General features: G+C 43.8%; 1 long non-coding RNA gene across 1 annotated transcript; it reads right to left on the bottom strand.

Annotated features, from left to right (window-relative positions):
- Positions 1-1084: 1084 nt before the first annotated feature.
- Positions 1085-1995, bottom strand: LOC117347254. Its single transcript, XR_004536757.1, has 3 exons — positions 1876-1995; positions 1619-1688; positions 1085-1387 (listed from the first exon to the last, which is right to left on the bottom strand). It is a non-coding gene; the product is annotated as an uncharacterized LOC117347254 (long non-coding RNA).
- Between the last annotated feature and the right edge of the window lie 18666 nt (positions 1996-20661).

Below are 20661 nucleotides of genomic sequence, written 5' to 3'. Positions count from 1 at the left end.
CCGGGGAAATCCAGATGGCTGGTAACTCTACGTCCAGAAGTACTTTAAACAATCTGAAATGGGTTGTGGCCTCGTGGTAGAACTGTTACCTCAGCACCCTGAGGTTGTAGGATCAATCCCAGCATTGCTCCTTTTGACCCCGGGCAAATCACTCAATCCTCCATTGCCCCAGGCACAAAATAAGTACCTTGTATATATGTAAACCGCTTTGAATGTGTAACCATAAAAAGGTGGTATACAAGTCCCAACCCCCTTAAAAGTACATTTAGGATTGCTAGAAGATGGTTATGGTTACTTTCCATATGGAAATATTCCACAGTGTGACTCTTCTCTCTCCCTCAACGATCACCTCAATTCCTTGGCAAAATCATGCTTTTTCAGCCTCCACATGCTGAGGAAAGTAAGATCCTACTTTCGCCGTCCTTGTCCAATCCATCATTCTCTCCAAACTCGACTACTGTAATGCCTAACAAAAAAAAGTCTTCAAAGACTCCAGCTTATCCAGAATACTGCAGCCAAGCTGATCTTTGCAAAACGCAGATTTGACCATGTCTCCCCACTCCTAACCAATCTTCACTGGCTCCCAGTGCTTCCCAGAATTCAATTCAAATGCTCCTGACTGGCTTTCAAGATCATTCACGGCATCCTTCCTCCCCTAATCCCACTATCCTTTAACGCCTCAAGGCCTACTTCCACCAGATCCGCCCTCAGACATAAACTATCCTTCCCCTCTCTACACGGTATTCTCTACACAGGTAAACTGGGAAAATCCCTTCTGTTCAAAATCATGGGCCTTTGGAACGACCTCATTATCCCGCTGCGGAACCTGGGCTCCCTCCCGCAAACAACTGAAAACCTGGCTTTTCTCTAACATATAATATTATTTTCCCCCCTTTCTCTTCCCGCTATATATATGCTCATGTAAATCTTTCTCCTTTCTCTTCTTATATTTTTAAGCTTTGTAAATCGTGCCGAGCTCCACTTCTGTGGAAATGATGCGGTATATAAACTTAAGGCTTAGTTTAGTTGAGTTTAGTTTAATCTAAGCAACATTACATCCTAATAAACTAGTCTTTCTCCACTAATGAACTCTGCTGGCTATTGTTTCCTTTGTCTTTTGAGAGTCTGCTGTAGGCATCATTATCTCTTCCTGCCCTTGATGAATAGTATTCTTTCCTCACCCCTGGCACAAGGTACCTTCTCAGAATTCCTAAAGTCCTTAGGGTGGATGGGGTTGTTGACCTCTGCAACCATGGGAAAATGCTTCTGTCCACTTAAGACCGGCCATATGGGAACAGGTCCTGGAGAGCTGGAGGTGAAGAGGTCAAGACATCGGTTGCTTTTATGTCTTCAAGGCTATTAACCTCCAACATTGACTGTGCGGAACCTGTGAAATAAAAGGCAGAACCAAATCGTAACTAAGACATTTATTTTATAGGAAGACCTGAAAAAAAACATTGTCATTACAGACATGAATATTGTGTACTAGGATTCTCCTTTTGCAAACTTTCATTCAAATTCCATCTGTTGCAAAGTTGCTGAGTCAGAGTTTTAAATGGGTCATACCTCACAGTTTATAAAGCAACTGAAAGGTGTAAAAGAAGTAGACCGATCTTACCAAAGGGAAATTGAGGGGGTGAGTTCAGCATATCAATACATTTTTACCCTGCCATGCAGAGATCATTTTCCTAGAAGGGTGGAGAAAGTAAGAGTTTCTGTCAACAGGCAGCATATTTCCAATCCTCCAGGGTTAGTATTCTGCAGGGAGAGGGTGAGTCACTCTCCCTATTCATTGAATAGCAGAATTACCGTACATGCTCTGTTCCCATAATTTTACCCTTCACCTCTTTAGAAAATTCCATGCTTTGCTCATACCTGGCACAGATTTTTCCTGAGCAGCATCACCTTCTAGGTACATTAGATAGATCAGTGTTCTTCAACCACCGGTCCATGGACCAATGCCGGTCCATAGAAATTTCCTGACGGTCCACTTGCATCAGGCCCAAAATAGTGTTCTTCAACCGCCGGTCCACGGTGCGATCGATGTGGCGTTATCTTCGAGCCAGCTCCCTCTTCCTAACTGATTCAGTGCATAAAGCCACAGGCAGTGGCTCCTACGGGCATCCTGCGCCTGAACCGGAAGCCTTCTCTCTGACGTTGCAACGTCAGAGGGAAGGCTTCCAGATGAGGCACGGGACGTGCAAGGTGCGATTAGTACTATTATGGGGGCGGGGTCTGGGGTGGCGATTGGGTAGAGATGGGCGGGGTCTGGCCCATGACTTAGCCCCGTGTTCTTCAACCGCCGGTCCACGGTGCGATTGATGCGGCGTTATCTTCGAGCCAGCTCCCTCTTCATCACTGATTCAGTGCACAAAGCCATGGGCAGTGGCTCCTACGGGCATCCTTGCACCTGAACCGGAAGCCTTCTCTCTGACGTTGCAACGTCAGAGGGAAGGCTTTCAGATGAGGCACGGGACGTGCAAGGTGCAATTAGTACTATTATGGGGGCGGGGTCTGGGGTGGACATTGGGTAGAGACGGGCAGGGTCTGGCCCACGACTTAGCCCAGTGTTCTTCAACCGCCGGTCCACAGAATAATTATTTTATTTCTGCCGGTCCATAGGTGTAAAAAGGTTGAAAAACACTGAGATAGATTGTGAGCCTATCAGGAGAGATGGGGAAAATGCTTGAAGCACCTGTATGTAAACCGCTTTGAGTGTGGTGGTATACAAGTCCCAATGCCTCCAAACCCCCAGTAAGGCTCTTCTTATGTTCTTAATGTCGAACTTAATGATCATTTAAGGTGATACTTGAGTTGCGTTCAAGCAAAGTAAATTCCACCAAAAGGTGTAGTTAGGGTTGCCAGATTTTCCAATCGGAAAATCCAGAGCCCTAGACCCGCCCCCAGACCCACATAGTTCCACCCATCCCCACCCTGTAATGCCTTAATCCCGCCCCCCGGTAAGGCCAGTACTGGGCAGACTTGCACGGTCTGTGTCTGCATATGGCCGTTTGGTGGAGGATGGGCTGGGGAGGGCTTCAATGGCTGGGAGGGTGTAGATGGGCTGGAGTAGGTTTTGACGGAGATTTTGGCAGTTGGAACCTAAGCACAGTACCGGGTAGAGCTTTGGATTCTTGCCCAGAAATAGCTAAGAAGAAAAAATTAAAAAAATTAAAAAAATTAAAATCGAATCAGGTTGGGCAGACTGGATGGACTATTCGGGTCTTCATTTGCCGTCATCTACTATGTTATTATGTTACTAAAGAGAGAGAGAGAGAGATAGATAGATAGAGAGAGAAAGAGAAAGAGAGAGATAGAGAGAGAAAGAAAGAGAGAAAGAGAGAGAGAAAGAGAAAGAGAGCGAGAGAAAGAGAGAGAGAGAGATAGAGAGAGAAAGAGCTGGGAGGGTGTAGATGGGCTGGAGTAGGTTTTGACGGAGATTTTGGCAGTTGGAACCTAAGCACAGTACCGGGTAGAGCTTTGGATTCTTGCCCAGAAATAGCTAAGAAGAAAAAATTAAAAAAATTTAAATTGAATCAGGTTGGGCAGACTGGATGGACTATTCGGGTCTTTATCTGCCATCATCTACTATGTTACTAAGTTAGTAGTCCAATAGAGAAGCGGATTTCTTTCTTTCTGTTTGTACCATTTTTTTCTCTCTGTTGTACCATTTTTTTTTCTCTATCACCTAATTTTATCTGATTGTAACATTGTACCATTTTCATTGATTGTCCAGCCCTTCTTCGTTGTAAACCGCCTAGAACTACTATGGCTTTGGCCGTATATAAGAAATAAAATTATTATTATTTCAAGTTTTGTAGTATTTGTTGGCTACCTCAGGATTCTATAAATGATGCACAAAATCGCATGCTATTCTGAGATGCATGCACAATTAAATTGGATCACAACCTAATTATCACCGGTATACCGACAAGTCCGCGCAGGACAATGGTGGCCCGTCGGATTTCTCGGTGTACCAACTGGAAGGCCCTGACTTGCTCAAACTCCCCAGGCCCCATCCCTTGGGAGGGGCTTGAGGCGCCTCTCTGAGGAGTCTGAGCAAATCAGGACCTTCCAGATGGTATATCGACAAATCCGACGGGCTGCTGTCCTCGTGCGCACATTTGTCCGTGCGCACAATTGTTGCGACGCATTTGTCGGAGTGCCATCGTCCTGCACGGATTTGTCAGTGTACCAGTCGCTAACAATTATTGGAGTTAACTGGCCGCTATTTGGAGTTGCATGGACATCTTGCTAGGTGTTATTCGATAAAGATGCTAATCTTACAGTGCACAAGTCAAAGAAGGGCATGGCCATGGGAGGGGCATTCACTGTTACCGAATACCAGGGATCCACGCCTAAATTTCGCTTCGAGATTTGCACCAGGCTTCGGTTGGTATAAATCCTCATGCGCAAAGTTTGGCGCAGAAATTGGCTCTTAAGTGCTATTTTATAAACGGTGCCCATCTCGAGCGCAGTTGATACAGTAGAATAGCACGCTGGATGGGGTGTTTTTGGGTGCCATGTTTTGAGCGCTGTTTACTAAATCTAGTCCACCTTGTGCACATCCAAGAGCAAAAAAAGTGCTGACGCACGTGTAAAGATCTGCTGGAATGTTACATTACATTAGTGATTTCTATTCCGCCTGTACCTTGCAGTTCTAAGCGGATTACATTAGAAGATAGCTGGACATTTCCAGGAGATTACATTACATTAGAAGAAAACTGGTTTCAAATTACATATTGTGATTTCTGGACGTATTGAGACATTGAGGAGACCTATCTGGTAGGTTACCATACTTTAGAAGAAAGCTGGAATCCGGTTATATATTGAGGATTCAGTTTAGAGACATTGAATAGGTGTTACCAGAGAAGAGGTAAGTTCGCGAGGAAAATGCAGAAGGGATGGGAATAGGGGGGAGATTAGGTTGATGGGATGTGTGTTTTGAATAGTAGTGTTTTGATATCTTTTCAGAACGCTTTGAAGTCAGTTGTTGTGGTCAGCAGCTTGGAGATGGAGGGGGGTCAAGTTTCGCTGCCTGCGTCGCTAGGAGGTTGTCATATATTTTCTTGTGTCGAGTACCTTTGAGTGGTGGACAGGTGAATGGGATCTGGGTTCTCCTTATTCTGGGTGAAAGGTTTCGGTTTAGGCGATTGTTTAGGTAGGTGGGTGCAGTTCCGTATGTTACTTTAAATAGTAGACAGTATCATTTGAATTGGATTCTTGCTCGTATCGGTAGGCAGTGTGAGTCTAGTTTGGCACTGGTGATGTAGATAAATAATGTGCATAACATTTTTATTATGGTGATTTTGCATTAAACAAAAATGGTAATTTTTTTTTTTTTTTTTTGCTTCTACTTGCTACTTTTACATGAGTTAGGTGTAGACATGTCGAGGGGTTAAGGACTGGTCTCTCTTATGCTCGCAGCAGAAAGAAGAAACAGGTCCTGACTCCTAAGTCCTCACCGACAGTCCTGCAGAAGATCAGACCAACCCTTCTTGTGTTCAGCCTTTGTCTTCCATGTTCTTCTCTGCATCGGGGCTGAATAGGGCATCCTTAACCTTCATTGTAATGTGCTGTGCCAGTGCACTACTCGTGGACTCATAAAGATTTATTTTCTGCAGGAAACACTTCTCTGCATCATGCACCCAAAAAAATTGCAAGCAGAAGTCATGATAACCCCTGCCAACATCTGTACAAGCTTTTTGCATTGGTCGCCTAGATCAGTGTTTCTCAACTCAGTCCTGGAGTACCCCTGTGCCAGTCAGGTTTTCAGGATATTCACAATGAGTAGGCATGAAAGAAATTTGCATATAATGGAGGCAGTGTATGCAAATCAAGTTTATGCATATTCATTGTGGATATCCTGAAAACCTGACTGGCAAGGGGGTACTCCAGGACCGAGTTGAGAAACACTGGCCTAGATTATAAATCCTCTGGGGACAGGGGAAAAAAAAAACCCTACTGGTCAACTGGAAAAGGCCTGAGCCGAATGGAAAATCCCTTCCATAAACAGCTTTGGAAAACTACCCTCCTAGACCCTAGCACATAACTATGGGTCTTGTGTTCTGTAGTGTCACAGGTCCTCAGTGCTGTCATGTATTTGTACAAACAGCCAGTGCTCAGAAAGAAAGAGCTAACTCTTTTTTTCCTTGGGTCAAAACAAGAGAAGACAAAACAAATGGTGATGTGGCCAGCACATGGCTGTGATTCACAGCCGAATATTACAATGGAGGCCTGAAGGGGAAAGAGGAAGAAGTGAGAACACTCATCAGGGTGTGAGAGAGAGCGAGGTGGCTCCTCAGCCTTGTGCCTCTGGGTCCTGGGAGGGGGGTCTTTTGCGCTAGGGGCAAGCAGACATCTTGGTGAGCTCATTCTTCATTACTCAGAGCTTGTAACTGCTTTCAAAGCAGGCTGTTGTTACTGAGCCCAGTTTCCTAGGAACAAGCCCCTGCACAGCTGACGCTGACCAGGTCTGAATGAAATTCAAACAGAGGGAAAAAAAAAATACGTGCAAGCTAACGGGAGCTTGGCTTAACATTCCTGCACTAGCGAGGAGTGGTTTAATCGTAATGATGAATGCCAATCAGCTAAATGGACACTGGTCAGAGCTGTAGAAATTGAAACCGTTTTCGTTCTTCAGCCGGCAGTTAAAATCTGGTTTTCTTTTCTTTATGATGTATTTTAAACCCCCATATCAATGTTTAAAGTTTTAAAACACTGTTGGACTTAGCTGGACTCATTGTTATGAGTCTAAACAAGCAAATAAACAATGTAATACAGAGAAGGTAGACAGGGACAAATTCTTCAGGCTGTGGGGAGCCACAAGCACAAGGGGGCACTCGGAGAAATTGAAAAAGGACAGGTTTAGAACAAATGCTAGGAGGTTCTTTTTCACTCAGAGAGTGGTGGACACATGGAACGCGCTCCCGGAGACTGTAATAGGCCAGAGCACGCTATAGGGGTTCAAGGAGGGTCTAGATAGGTTCCTAAAAGAAAAGGGGATTGAGGGGTACAGATAGAAGTAGAGGTAGGTTATAAGATTAGACAGAAACCACTTCACAGGTCATGGACCTGATGGGCCGCCGCGGGAGCGGAACCGCTGGGCGCGATGGACCTCTGGTCTGACTCAGTGGAGGCAACTTCTTATGTTCTTATGTTCCTATGTTCTTCTCCAAGTTACGACTGTTCGACCTTACGACGCGACTTCCGCTCTCCGAAGAAAGAAAATGTTGGTAACAGATTGCTTTAAGATGATTAAAATATCATGACCCAGTCTAACATGCTTGCCTTAATTTAACAAAGGCCGACTTACGTCCTGATCCACTTACGACCTGGCAGTCGGAACCAATTGCGGTCGTAAGACGATGACAACCTGTACTGATTCCACTGCATTCGTGCTTTTTTGGGGGGGTTTGTTTTAATCACATTTTGCCTCAAACGGAAAGACGGCTCACACTGCCACCTGGTCGTTCACTCAAAACTGAAACAACCCCCAAACACTCTTATTCACAGTTTATGCCCAGATTCTGGCATCTTCTAAACACTTGATGATTCTTAATTTATGTCTAGCAAACAAATCATACATCAGTTATTCCCATATTTTCCTTGTGATTACAGAATATCAAAAATAACTTATTAAAATGCCTACGGGATCTTCAGACCACCGAGCAAGTAATATAACTTGCTCATTAGTCCCAATGGCATTAGATTTTCTTATATGATTATTGATATTGATACTTATTTGTTATTTATTCAATTCTTATTGAATTGGCGCTATGGTGGCTGTTATTAGATAGTCCAGCAAATCTAGAGTTTGTACTCCCACCCTTGATAAAGAAATTCGAAATGCGTTGGCAAAGGGAGTTATTTAAAAAAAAAATTTTTAAAAAGCTAAGTAGCACAAGTTCAATAAGAGTTTAATAAGTATCAATATAAATAATCATATAAGAAAATCTAATGCCAATGGGACTAATGAGGATTAGGTCCGTTGCAAGTTATATTACTTGCACGGTGGTCTGAAGATCCCGTGGGCATTTTAATAAGTTATTTTTGATATTCTGCAATCACAAGGAAAATGGAATAACCGATGTATGATTGTTTGCCAGATTCTGGCACATCATCCCCACATCCATTAGATCGCTAGACAATCTATGGAACTTCAGGAAGGCCGTGAAAACCTTCCTCTTCACTAATCCAGCTCCTTAATGTCCAACGCTACTCACGAGCTCCATAATGACCGACGCTACTCACGGGACCTTAACTGCCAACCACCAATCATGTACTCGCTTACAACGCTAAAACTTTAGTACAGTTATGTTATGTTAGTACAGTGAATGCCGTCCTAAATCTATAATGTGCCATGTAATATCTTCTACGAATGCCGCAAATTCATTTATGTCCTTTCTAGACTGTGAATGTACCTTTGAAGCCCGTTCTGGGCTCCTTTGGAAGGACGGGCTAAATAAATGAGTAAATGAATTTAATATGTGGGACTGTTTACCCTTGAGAAGAGAAGACTGAGAAGGGATTTGATAGAGACCTTTAAAATATTAAAAGGATTTGATAAAATAGACCAGGAAGCACCATTGCTGAAATATTCAGAGGGGACACGGACAAGAGGTCATAGCCTGAAACTGAGTGGCAGCAGGTTTAGGACAAACGTCAGGAAATTCTGTTTCACACAGCGCGTGGTGGGTGCTTGGAATGCGCTCCCGGAGGAGGTTGTGGCGGAGACTACGGTTCTGGGATTCAAGCGCAAGTCGGATGCACACCTTCTTGCATATCATATTGAGGGATACGGTAAATCCGGGTCTCCAAAAAGGAGCACCTAAATGGGCCGCCGCGTGTGCGGATCGCCGGACAAGATGGACCTCGGTCTGATCCGGTGAGGGCGTTTCTTATGTTCTTATGTTTAATATACCGCAAATAAAATATATTAGCTAAGCGTTTGTTTGTTTTTTTTCAATTATGTGATTTGTTTCTTTGAATTACTGAATAATTCTGAAACTGAAATGTCTGCCTGATGTATGAGGGTGGTTTGAAAAGTTTGATAAAAAAAAAAGCAAGTTAAACAACGGAGGCCCAGATGCACTAAGCTCACCGAGCGTCTAACGATCGTCGCTAAACCAGTTGGACAAGGTATCTAACTGTTATGGAATCACGCCTAGCAAATTAGATGCCTAACTTCAAATTAACATCAATTATGAAGTCTTAAGTGTCAATTATAGGCGCTGAATAAAGTCAATTAATTAAGCTGGGCGCTTCGATATAGGTGCCTAACTTTAGGCAGATTTTATAGAATTTGGGGATTTGTGCTTAGTGCACACATCCCAGCACCTAACTGTGGGTGACTTGTAGAAAATTGCCCCAATTCCCCCAATTGTATTTATGGCGTTTGAGTTGAGCATGTGCCCAATTTGAACATGCAACTTAATTGGATAATGAGCTAATCAACACCAATAATTGAACAGTAACCATCAATCATTAGCACTAATTGTCACTAATTAGAATTTATGCAGTGGCGTAGTAAGGGGGGGGGGCATCCGCTCCAGGCGCCATGTTGGGGGGTGCCGGCACCCCTCCTCCTCTCTGCCCCTGCCTCCTCCCACTCCTCCCTTTGCCACGCATGTGCCCCCTCCCTTCCCTATACCTGTAGTTGTTCACCACCGCAGGCGACAACTTTAACGCGCTCCTCACGACCGCGTTGTGTCTCCTGCAGATGTCACTTCCAGGTGCCGCGCATAGGGAGTGACGTCAGCGGGAGAGATGATGAAGTCACGAGGAGCACATTGAAATTGTTCACGGCGGTGAAAGCCAGACACCCCATATACCCTGAAGTTGTTGTTCGCGATGGTGAAAGCTAGAAGGATGCTGGATTGCATAGGGAGAGGTATAGCCAGTAGGAATAAGGAGGTATTGATGCCCTTGTATAAGACTTTGGTGAGACCTCATTTAGAATACTGTGTACAATTCTGGAGGCCACACCTTCAAAAAGATATAAACAGGATGGAGTCAGTCCAGAGGAAGGCTACTACAATGGTGTGTGGTCTTCATCATAAGGTGTATGGGGACAGACTTAAAGATCTCAATCTGTATACTTTGGAGGAAAGGAGGGAGCGGGGAGATATGGTAGAGAGGTTGAAATACATACGAGGTGTAAATGCGCATGAGTCGAGTCTTTCATTTGAAAGGAAGCTCTGAAATGAGAAGGCATAGGATGAAGTTAAGAGTTGATAGGCTTCGGAGTAATCTAAGTAAATATTTTTTTTACAGAAAGGGTAGTAGATGCATGGAACAGTCTCCCGGAAGAGGTGGTGGAGACAGAGACTGTCTGAATTCAAGAGGGCCTGGGATAGGCACGTGGGATCTCTCGGAGAGAGAAAGAGATAATGGTTACTGTGGATGGGCAGATTGGATGGGCCATTTGGCCTTTATCTGCCATCATGTTTCTATGTTTCTATGAATGAGAGGGCATAAGAAGAAGTTAAGAGGTAATAGGCTCCAGAGTATTCAAAGGAAATATTTTTTTATAGAAAGGGTGGTATATGCATGGAACAGTCTCCCGGAACAGGTGGTGGAGACAGAGACTGTGTCTGAATTCAAGAGGGCCTGGGATAGGCAAGTGGGATCTCTCAGAGAGAGAGATAATGGATCCTGCGGATAGGCAGACTGGATGGGCCATTTGGCCTTTATCCGCCATCATGCTTCTATATCTAACCCAATAAGGCTATTCTTATATTCTATTTTATTCTTGTGTAAACTTCTGTGATGTATTTCCATGAAAAGTGGTTTAGCAAGAAACTACAAATAAATTCTGTTACCTATTGGAGCTAGGGTAAAATTTAGGAGCAGTGTAAATTAGATAATTGACCTTTATATGCTCTCCTTAGCACTCGCCATTACACAGGCATTGCCTAACTGCAAACCTTTCCTTGGAAACTTGTGGTCGGATTCCTTTCTTGGAATCTGAGTTTCCATCATTTGTTTTCAGAATGCAGTGTCAGTGCAGCAGTGTTCTCACATAGATAAGCTCATCTGTGGTTTTCACTGAATTTCTCCTGGGTTGAGCAGCTTGCAGACTGCTTAGAGGAACATCTGTAGGCGCTGAAGAGGGCACGGGACTGAATTAAGAATTCTTTTGCTGGAACAGTCTCAGTGCAGAGACCCCCCAACCCACCGAAGACTTGAAACTGAAGGGCTATAGACTAAGCCTGGCATCCTTGAGCCTCTCTCTGACCTTGGACATGTTACATTATTTCTCTGTACCTCATGTCTAACCTCAGCTTTGCCACATACTTGCGGAATGACCTTGGGCAAGTCATTTTCTCTTTTTCTACTTTGGTTTCCTCAACTCTAAAGAGGTGATCATTTTTCTTTTCTATTTTGAGCAAAGAAATACTATAACACACTGATGTTAAATATTCTACCACTCTGTCCACCCAGCTGTAAGTGCTGGGTTCTATCCCTGAGTCAGATCTTGCATTGCCTGAGTCATCTGGAGGCGGAGTTTATAGCCCTTGAAGGAGAGAGACTCAGCTTCATGCAATGGTGACATTGCATGTGGCCCCTAGGTAAGGAGTGTCACTGCAATATCAGGGCCATCTTAACCAGAGAATGACATGGTGACAGAATTCATCACTGTTCCTGTCCCCGCGGACAACAGTGGGAAACCATCCCTGTGTCATTCTTTAAGGAGAGAGGGAAGAATCAGTGTACGAATGGGCCCAGCCACTGACCCTCAAGCCTTGCATTGAAGAATTCTGGTGTAGAAGGACTGAGGCTGAGATAGACACTAAAGAATGACACCAGATGGTTAGAACATAAGATCATAAGCGTTGTCATACTAGGACAGACTGAAGCATGGTGACATGGGGTAGCCATGCTCCTCCAACCCCATAGAAGAAACAGTAGCTTGGTGGCAATCCCTCTGGAAGACGTCCCCCCCAGCCTCCCAGAAGAAGAAGCAGTGTGTAGGCCTACTCCTTCTTTTCCTCCTTCTGTGCAATTGTTCACAAAGCCACAGGCTGTGGCTGGCCTGGAAGCCTTCCCTCTGATGTCAGAGGGTCCCTGTGATATAAGAAGGAAGGCTAAGCCATTCAGGGCTTTGGACCCCATTCAGTGCATCCCAAGATGCACTGGGAGGGGAAAGGGTCACCATTTTGAAAAGGTTGCTCTAGCGGCAGGAGGGAGTGGGCATCCTTCTTGCTGATGTTTCTTCAAAGGTATAGTGGGATGTGGGGATGTCAGAGTGGTGTGAGTGGTATGTAGGGTATCGGGAGGGAGCTGAGGCATCGGTGGGGGTTGTCAAGAAGGAGCTATCCTTGAAGGGAGGCTGGTGGGATTGGTGGGGATGTCAGGAGTAGAACAATTTGTCGGTTATGACAATTGGTAGGATGATTGGTTTAGATTGTAAGCTCTTTCGAACAGGGACTGTTTTCTTACTCTTTATGACTCTGTACAGCGCTGCGTGCGTCTGGTAGTGCTATAGAAATAATGTAATGGTAGTAGTAGTAGAAAAACAAAGGTCACCAATAAAATGTCCCTAGCTGAAATTTAAATTTGTGATGATTCCAAGATGTCAGTGAGATCTAAGTCTCCTTTCTAATTCTTTGATTTTTGTAATTTTTGTAATTCAGTTTAATTTCCATCCTATAAGTTCACATAGAATTTTTCTTTTTTCAACCATCTTTATTTTCTCTTCTTTATTAATTTCCAGGTACTTTAGTTAGATTGTGAGCCTTCGGGACAGTAAGGGAATTTTTTAAGTACCTTCTTACTTCTCATTTATAATCTTAATGTATATTTTCTTCAAACCGCTTAGAACCTAACGGATGTAGCGGTATATAAGAAATAAATTACTTTACTTTACTTTACTAGTTGCTTGAGACTTCTGGTTGCTTGAGTTCCGGTTAACAGAGAGTGTACTGTAACTCCAACACTAACAGCTTGTAGTTGAGTGAAATCCGCTTTGTATTTCTTCCTGTTGGCGTTCTTATAAACCTTGTGCTCTTAGACGGTCTTGTTACCCGTGCCTTCTTTGGTATGTTCTACTTTACGGAGAGGGTGGTGGATGCCTGGAATGCGCTCCCGAGAGAGGTGGTGGAGAGGAAAACGGTGACGGAGTTCAAAGAAGAGTGGGATGAACGCAGAGGATCTAGAATCAGAAAACAATAGTAAATATTGAAGAACTAAGGCCAGGACTGGGCAGACTTGCACGGTCTGTGTCTGTATATGAGGATGGGCTGGGGAGGGCTTCAATGGCTGGGAGGGACTGGAGCAAGCTTTGACGGAGACTTCAGCGGTTGGAGCCCAAGCACAGTACCGGTTAGAGCTTTGGATTCTTGCCCAGAAATACCTAAGAAGAAATTTTTTTTAATTTTTTTTTTTTGTTAATTTAAATTGAATCAGGATGGGTAGAGTGGATGGATCATTCGGGTCGTTATCTGCAGTCATCTACTTTGTTACTATGTTTCTCTTGTTGAACTGCCGAGAAGTTTCGGTTCTATCTCTAGAGTTGTTTAGCATGAGAACTCCTGAAGTGCATCTCACAGTCCCCAAAGAAGGGACGTGAGAGGGAGAGAAACCAAGTGCTTATTTTACAGTAACAGAGAACTATGTAAAAAAAAACAACCCCAAAACCTTTTGACAGCTGAGTTGTTGGCAGTCAAAGAAGAGCATGACCCATCATGGTGAGATGGAATCTGCATTCTCTGGAAATTTGATGCAATAATCGGGTTATGAAAGGAAGAACATGTGGAAAAAAAAAACCCCATAAGAACATAAGAATTGCCATCTCCGGATCAGACCCTGGGTCCATCAAGTCCGGTGATCCGCACACGCGGAGGCCCCACCAGGTGTACCCTGGCCTAGTTTTAGTCCCCATATCACCGTATGCTTCTCAAGGGAGATGTGCATCTAATTTACCCTTTCTATGTTTCTATAACCATAAGGCTCTATGACATCATAAGGCAGGTGTAAAGAGCTTTAGCCTATAGGGAGAGGACATGCAAATATTAAGAACCTTAACCAATAGGGAGAGGAGGAGATAGAGGATGCTGCAGATGGGAATACTGGATGGTCCATTTGGCCTTTACTGCCATCATGTTTCTATGTTTCTATAACCATAAGGCTCTATGACATCATAATGCAGGTGTAAAGAGCCTTAGCCTATAGGGAGAGGATATGCAAATATTAAGAACATAAGAATTACCATCTCCGGATCAGACCCTGGGTCCATCAAGTCCGGTGATTCGCCAGGTGTACCCTGGCCTAGTTTTAGTCCCCATATCACTGTATGCTTCTCAAGGGAGATGTGCATCTAGTTTACCCTTAAATCCTAGAACGGTGGATTCCGCAATTACTTCCTCTGGGAGAGCATTCCAGGTGTCCACCACTCGCTGCGTGAAACAGAACTTCCTGATATTCGTCCTGGACCTGTCCCCCCCTCTGCTTCAGTCTATGTCCTCTTGTCCGTGTCACATTGGATAACAGTCAGATGAGAATAAGTGCCACTTTCAACAAAATTCTCAGGCAAAATAACTTTTGGCAGGTAAAGAGCCGTTCTAAGAAAGGGTGACTACAGCTAGGCCCCCAGAAGGGGGTCTAGTTGGAGCCTGTTCAATAAAGGAGTGACGGTGCCTACTTTCCTTTATTGAATACCAGCCTAACAGGCACGAGCTCTAACGCCAGCTGTAGAGCTCTGTTCACTTCATACATTGACCTGCGTTGAATGCTCTATTCATGTGATAGAGTAATAAACCTTTGAGACTCTTGACAAAGGCATAGACGCCAAAACACTGTCGGTGTCGGGCCTTCACAGTGCTGCAGTCAATAAAGTGTATCTTGAATTTTACACCCGGGGCTGAATTATTGGCATCTTATCCTCACATGCACTCACACAACAGACGCTCAAACAGCTACCGGCAGCTCCAGACCTGGCAGAAAATTTGCTCAGTAAAAGGTGGGCGTTGCCTTCTGTGCATTACAAGGAGTATTCATTCTAATGCTAATGAGCTCCTTGTAATGCATTTGCATAGGGTTCTCAGTGGTTGCTACAATGCTAGTTTCTATCATACTACATGTCATACTGTCATGTCATACTAGGTTAGACACACTAGTAATACTATTCCCATCTTCTATTAAACTGCGTTAGCAGTTTGTAGCGCAGAGAGCCTCGCTCAATGGCCCCCACTGCTCCCGACGCTCACAGAGTTCCTATGAGCGTCGGGAGCAGCGCAGGCCATTCAGCGCGGCTCTCTGTGCTAAAAACTGCTACCGCAGTTTAGTACAAGAGGTCCTCTGTTTGCTGTACTATGCTTGCCATGCTATATTTCACCGTACCACGTTTTGTCATGTTATGTTTTACCACGCTTTGTTAACTATATTGTCAAAGCACTTCAAGTCCCCTCACAGAACCGCCGCCGGCAAGCTAGCAGATTTTAAATAAAGAGACACATCAGTACGGGCCAAAAATTAGTTAATAGCATAAGACTTATAACTATTCAAGCCCCAGGCAGGAAATTATGGGTGACCAGCACCAAATTAGCAGAGCTAAATAAGTCATCATATGGTCTTTAAATTCATAATCAGTAATGCAAATAAGTAAACGCTCAGCATAAGTACTGAGAGGGAAAAGAAGGGACAAAAAAGCACTTCAAAAACCCCGTCCCCTTATAGTTAATTCAAAAATAATCAAAAGATTGAAAGATTTATAATGTTCAAAGAATCACCAAAAACTTATCTGAATCGCAACAGGTTACAGTCACGGCTCGACAGAGCTCCGTTTCGGTAACTTCATCAGGAGCTGAGATGTCAAATTAGATCCCGACTGGAGACATAAGGGCTGGAGACATGAGACATGACTGGAGACATAAGGGCTCCTTTTACGAAGCCGCGTTAGCGGCTTTATTGCACGCAAATTTTTAGCGCGCGCTAACCCCCTGATAGCTGAAAAACTACCGCCTGCTCAAGAGGAGGCGGTAGCGGCTAGCGTGGCCGGCAAATTATCGCGCGTTAAACCGCTAACGCGGCTTCGTAAAAGGAGCCCTCAGTCTTTCATGCTGGAGAAGAATGAACCTCCGTGTAGAAGCAAAAACTCCAGCTGCGGACAAAATTAGACCAGCGTGGGAGCCGTGACAGTAACCTATTATCTAGAAAACATTATCTAATCCAGTGTTTCTCAACCCCTTTGCCAGTCAGGTTTTCAGGATATCCACATTGAATTTGCATAAACTTGATTTGCATGCACTGCCTCCATTATATCCAAATGTATTTCATGCATATCTTGAAAACCTGACTGGCAAGGGGGCAACTCCAGGACCGAGTCATCACCTAAAACAGGGGTAGGGAATTCCAGTCCTCGAAAGCCGTATTCCAGTCGGGTTTTCAGGATTTCCCCAATGAATATGCATTGAAAGCAGTGCATGCACATAGATCTCATGCATATTCATTGGGGAAATCCTGAAAACCTGACTGGAATATGGCTCTCGAGGACCGGAGTGCCCTACCCCTGACCTGAAAGGACCTCGACTCGGTTAACAAAACAACTGTAACATAAAGGAATCATGAAAAGTGAAAAATAAAATAAGAACTCAGATTAAAAAGTATAACCAATCTAGGAAAAGAACCATTAATACATGAAGATTATTTTGACAGCCTAGCCTGGCGGTCCAAATATTGTTGGAATAATAATGTTTTCATAGATTTGCGAAATAATCGAAAAGAGTATATTGTTCTAATAGAGAAAGGAATATTATTCCACATTTCAGTGAGTCAGACATTAGGAAGACACTTACCATTTGGAAGATTTATGACTCTGCTGTGGAGTCACTTTTCATAACAATATGTATTTACACTTAGGTACATAGCTGTGTATTTATATCTGATGTCATTCTGGTTAACTGTGCATGTGTTTACGTGATCACATAATTCATGCATGCATTTAGTATGCACACATGAATATTCATGAGAATTCATTTGCATATTACTGCTCTTTCTTGTGAGGAAGGATTTGTAGCATGCCTTACTGTCGGTAAATGCTAATCTGCTTCAAGACTCAGTTTCTAAAGGAGATTTTTTGGACTTACATTGTGTTATTGGGATCTCGTTTCTTCCATTTGAAGTCAGTACTTGAAACTTCAAAAGGCAAAATGTATCTAGGCCAGGGGTGTCAAAGTCCCTCCTCGAGGGCTGCAATCCAGTCGGGTTTTCAGGATTTCCCCAATGAATATGCATGAGATCTATTAGCATACAATGAAAGCAGTGCATGCAAATAGATCTCATGCCTATTCATTGGGGGAAATCCTGAAAACCTGACTGGATTGTGGCCCTCAAGGAGGGACTTTGACACCCCTGCTCTAGGCCCAATTAGGGCTGGATTCAATATATGGTGCCGAAAAATTTGTTCTGGAAATGATCCATGCATAATGCCAATTCTCATGCCCAACTCTGGGTACCAGCTCATACTTGGTATAAATCCTGGCGCTCAAGTTGGATAAAGAGACCCATTATTCTATAACAGTGTTTCTCAATATGCAGTACGCATACCCGTGGGGGAACGTGGGCCGCTTGTTGGGGGTACATGGCCTGGCTGCCAATTCCCGCCCATCCATAGATGCGGCCACTGACAGAAATTGAGAAACTCTGTTCTATACCACTGCAGGCAACTTTTTGGAATGTTCCTGCCCTGCCCATGGTCATGCCTTCTTTTGAGATCCTCCGCTGGGTCAGACCTGAGGTCTATCATGTCCAGCAGTCCGCTCACGCGGCAGCCCAACAGGTCCAGGACCTGTGTAGTAATCCTCTATCTATACCCCTTTTCCAGCAGGAAATAGTCCAATCCTTTCTTGAACCCCAGTACCGTACTCTGCCCTATTACGCCCTCTGGAAGCGCATTCCAGGAGTCCACCACATGTTGGGTAAAGAAGAACTTCCTAGCATTCATTTTGAATCTGCCCCCTTTCAACTTTTCCGAATGCCCTCTTGTTCTTTTATTATTCGAAAGTTTGAAGAATCTGTCCCTCTCTACTCTCTCTATGCCCTTCATGATCTTATAAGTCTCTATCATATCCCCTCTAAGTCTCCTCTTCTCCAGGGAAAAGAGTCCCAGTTTCTCCAATCTTTCTCTATCTATCTCTCTCTATTTCTGTCTTTCTCCCTTTCTCTTTCTCTTTCTATCTCTCTCTATTTCTCTCTGTCTGTCTCTCTCTCTTTCTGTCCCTCTCTACTCTCTATGCCCTTCATGATTTTGTAAGTCTCTATCATATCCCCTCTAAGTCTCCTCTTCTCCAGGAAAAAGAGACCCAGTTTCTCCAATCTCTCAGACGTTAGGCATGGTTAGTGGTGAAACACATGGATCTCTACCTCCAACTGGTGTCACTTAAGTACTTATTAACACTAATAATTTCACAAATTAAGTAGTTATGTTTAAATATGTTTATTAATTTTCAACATGCGTGGAAACATCCGTAGCAAAACACAACAGGATACTTACATTTATGCAGTAATATAAACCCTCCCTCCTACCCCCCCCATCCCCCTAAACATAAACCCAAACATAAAGATCCCTGGGCGCAGGGAGCCAAGAAATAAGCAAGTTACAAATTAAATAGTCTACTCTGGGCTATAGGAGTGAGGGTCAGCCCAAATCAAAGTAAATCGTTGGCCAGGCCCAACGTCAAGATCAGTAAAATGTCTGCGTTCCAAAGAGGCATGCATAATCGTCAATGATCTCCATTGACTATAAGTCGGGGCTTCACTAGCCAGCCACTGTGTCAAAATTGCCTTCTTGCCAAGCAACATTGCTCTTGCCATGAAAGCTGAAAGGCCTTTAAGTTTAGGAGAGACAATATTATAGAATCCAAATAGTGCTCTGGGGGTCGGGGTCCACCGCCGACCCCAGAGAGAGGTAATATTGGATCCCACAAATTAAGTAGTTAAATTGCACACGGATCTTCTGATCTTTTGGCACCATTTGTAGAATTTAAGGGTTAAGCTATAGTGTCTCTCTAGGAGCTGGGTGATATGGCAATTCTTACTGCTAAGAAATCTTCAATAGGGATTTGAGTACTTTATACCATTCCTTAGTAGTGAAAGTAGGGAAGAGATCTGCAACTTTAACTAGAGTAGACATTTGAGAGGGAGGGGGGATGGGACTCATGTACCGCCTTTTTGTGGTTACACATTCAAAGCGGTTTATATATATATATCCAGCTTTTTTTGTACCTGGGGGAGGATTAAGTCACTTGCCCAGGGTCACAAGGAGCAACGCTGGGAATCGATCCCACAACCTCAACCAGCTTTAGGCCGCATTTGTAACCCCTGTGGCATGGGATCCCAGGGCAGTTGCTTGGTTGCACCCAACCTAATGCCAGCCCTGACCCTGCCTCACTTTTCTCGTGTTGAAGTTAATGGCGTTTGCTTGGGCTTTATGTTCTTAGAGGAATATCCAGGTCTCTGAGCGGGAATCTAACAAAAAAGGAGTGGGGGGTGACCCAAAGCAGGCCAGAGATGACAAACAACAGGTCACATATAGTTTCCCCACTGACATAAATTCCTTAACTACAAAACAGCAGAGACTTCTTATCAGCATGTTTAGCTGGTGCTGCTGGAGATACTTGTGGGAGGGAGTGACTCAATCCTTCCTTCCTTTCCTGAAAAGGATGCTTGGTTATATAGAGACATCACTGACGCCCTGCAAAAAAGAAAAGAGACTAGGGAAAAGGGTCTGTCCTAGTTACTCTCCTGCGGGCATTATTGCTTAAAGGGTATGGGTTGTCTGATACTGAGTGTGGTAGTCTGGGTCCTATTTAGAAACAGAACCCTGGGTGGAGCCTAAAAAATTAAAGAAAATGAACAGTGTTCCTGGATAGCAATGGTGCCATCACAAGGTTAACATATGAGGAATCGTGCCTCTTTCCTGTTTATAAATAGCAATCTGCCTGGAGTGAGACTGTGGGCGAAGTCCCGTTTGCATCTATAAATAGTCCTGGACTTTCTCTATAAATAGTACTCAACTGTACACTTGTACATAGAGAACAAAACATGGGTGGAAACCTGTGTGTGTACCAAAAGAATACTCTGAGTATTAATATACTGAGCACTAGAGGTAAAGTTTAAGAACAGTATTCTGGTTATTATTGATTCATAGATAATCTGTGCATAGATTCCATATAGTGCAGCAACAGGGACGGTATGTGTTGACCTCCCTTGAATACCTCCTATTTCAATATAGTTTATCAAGTGTATTCTCCAGGCCCTCAGAGGTGCCACCAATCACTTCAATAAGCTTTCATAACTGTTGGATTTATGCCCCCAATCGTCATTGGGGCCCTGGTTTGATGAAAAGTGCAATGCTTTTTTTTGTATATTTTCAGTAAATAAGTTAAATAAATAGTATAGTTTACTTAACTTGGGAGGTTAGCCAAGAGGGACAGAGTCGCCAACATGTTTCACCCTGTTAAGGTTTCCTCAGGTCACAATCCCTCAAAACTATATACTCATCACGATATGGCCATCCAAAATGTGATCTAAGACCAGGGACCCAATGACGATTGGGGGCAAAAATCCAACAGTTATGAAAGTTTATTGAACTGATTGGTGGCACCTCTGAGGGCCTGGAGAATACACTTGATAAACTATATTGAAATAGGAGGTATTTAA

The sequence above is a fragment of the Geotrypetes seraphini genome, chromosome 13, assembly GCF_902459505.1.
Source record: "Geotrypetes seraphini chromosome 13, aGeoSer1.1, whole genome shotgun sequence".
Taxonomy (NCBI): Eukaryota; Metazoa; Chordata; class Amphibia; order Gymnophiona; family Dermophiidae; genus Geotrypetes; species Geotrypetes seraphini.
The sequence above is the reverse complement of the archived record's forward strand: the minus strand, read 5'-3'. Positions and strand labels throughout refer to the sequence as shown.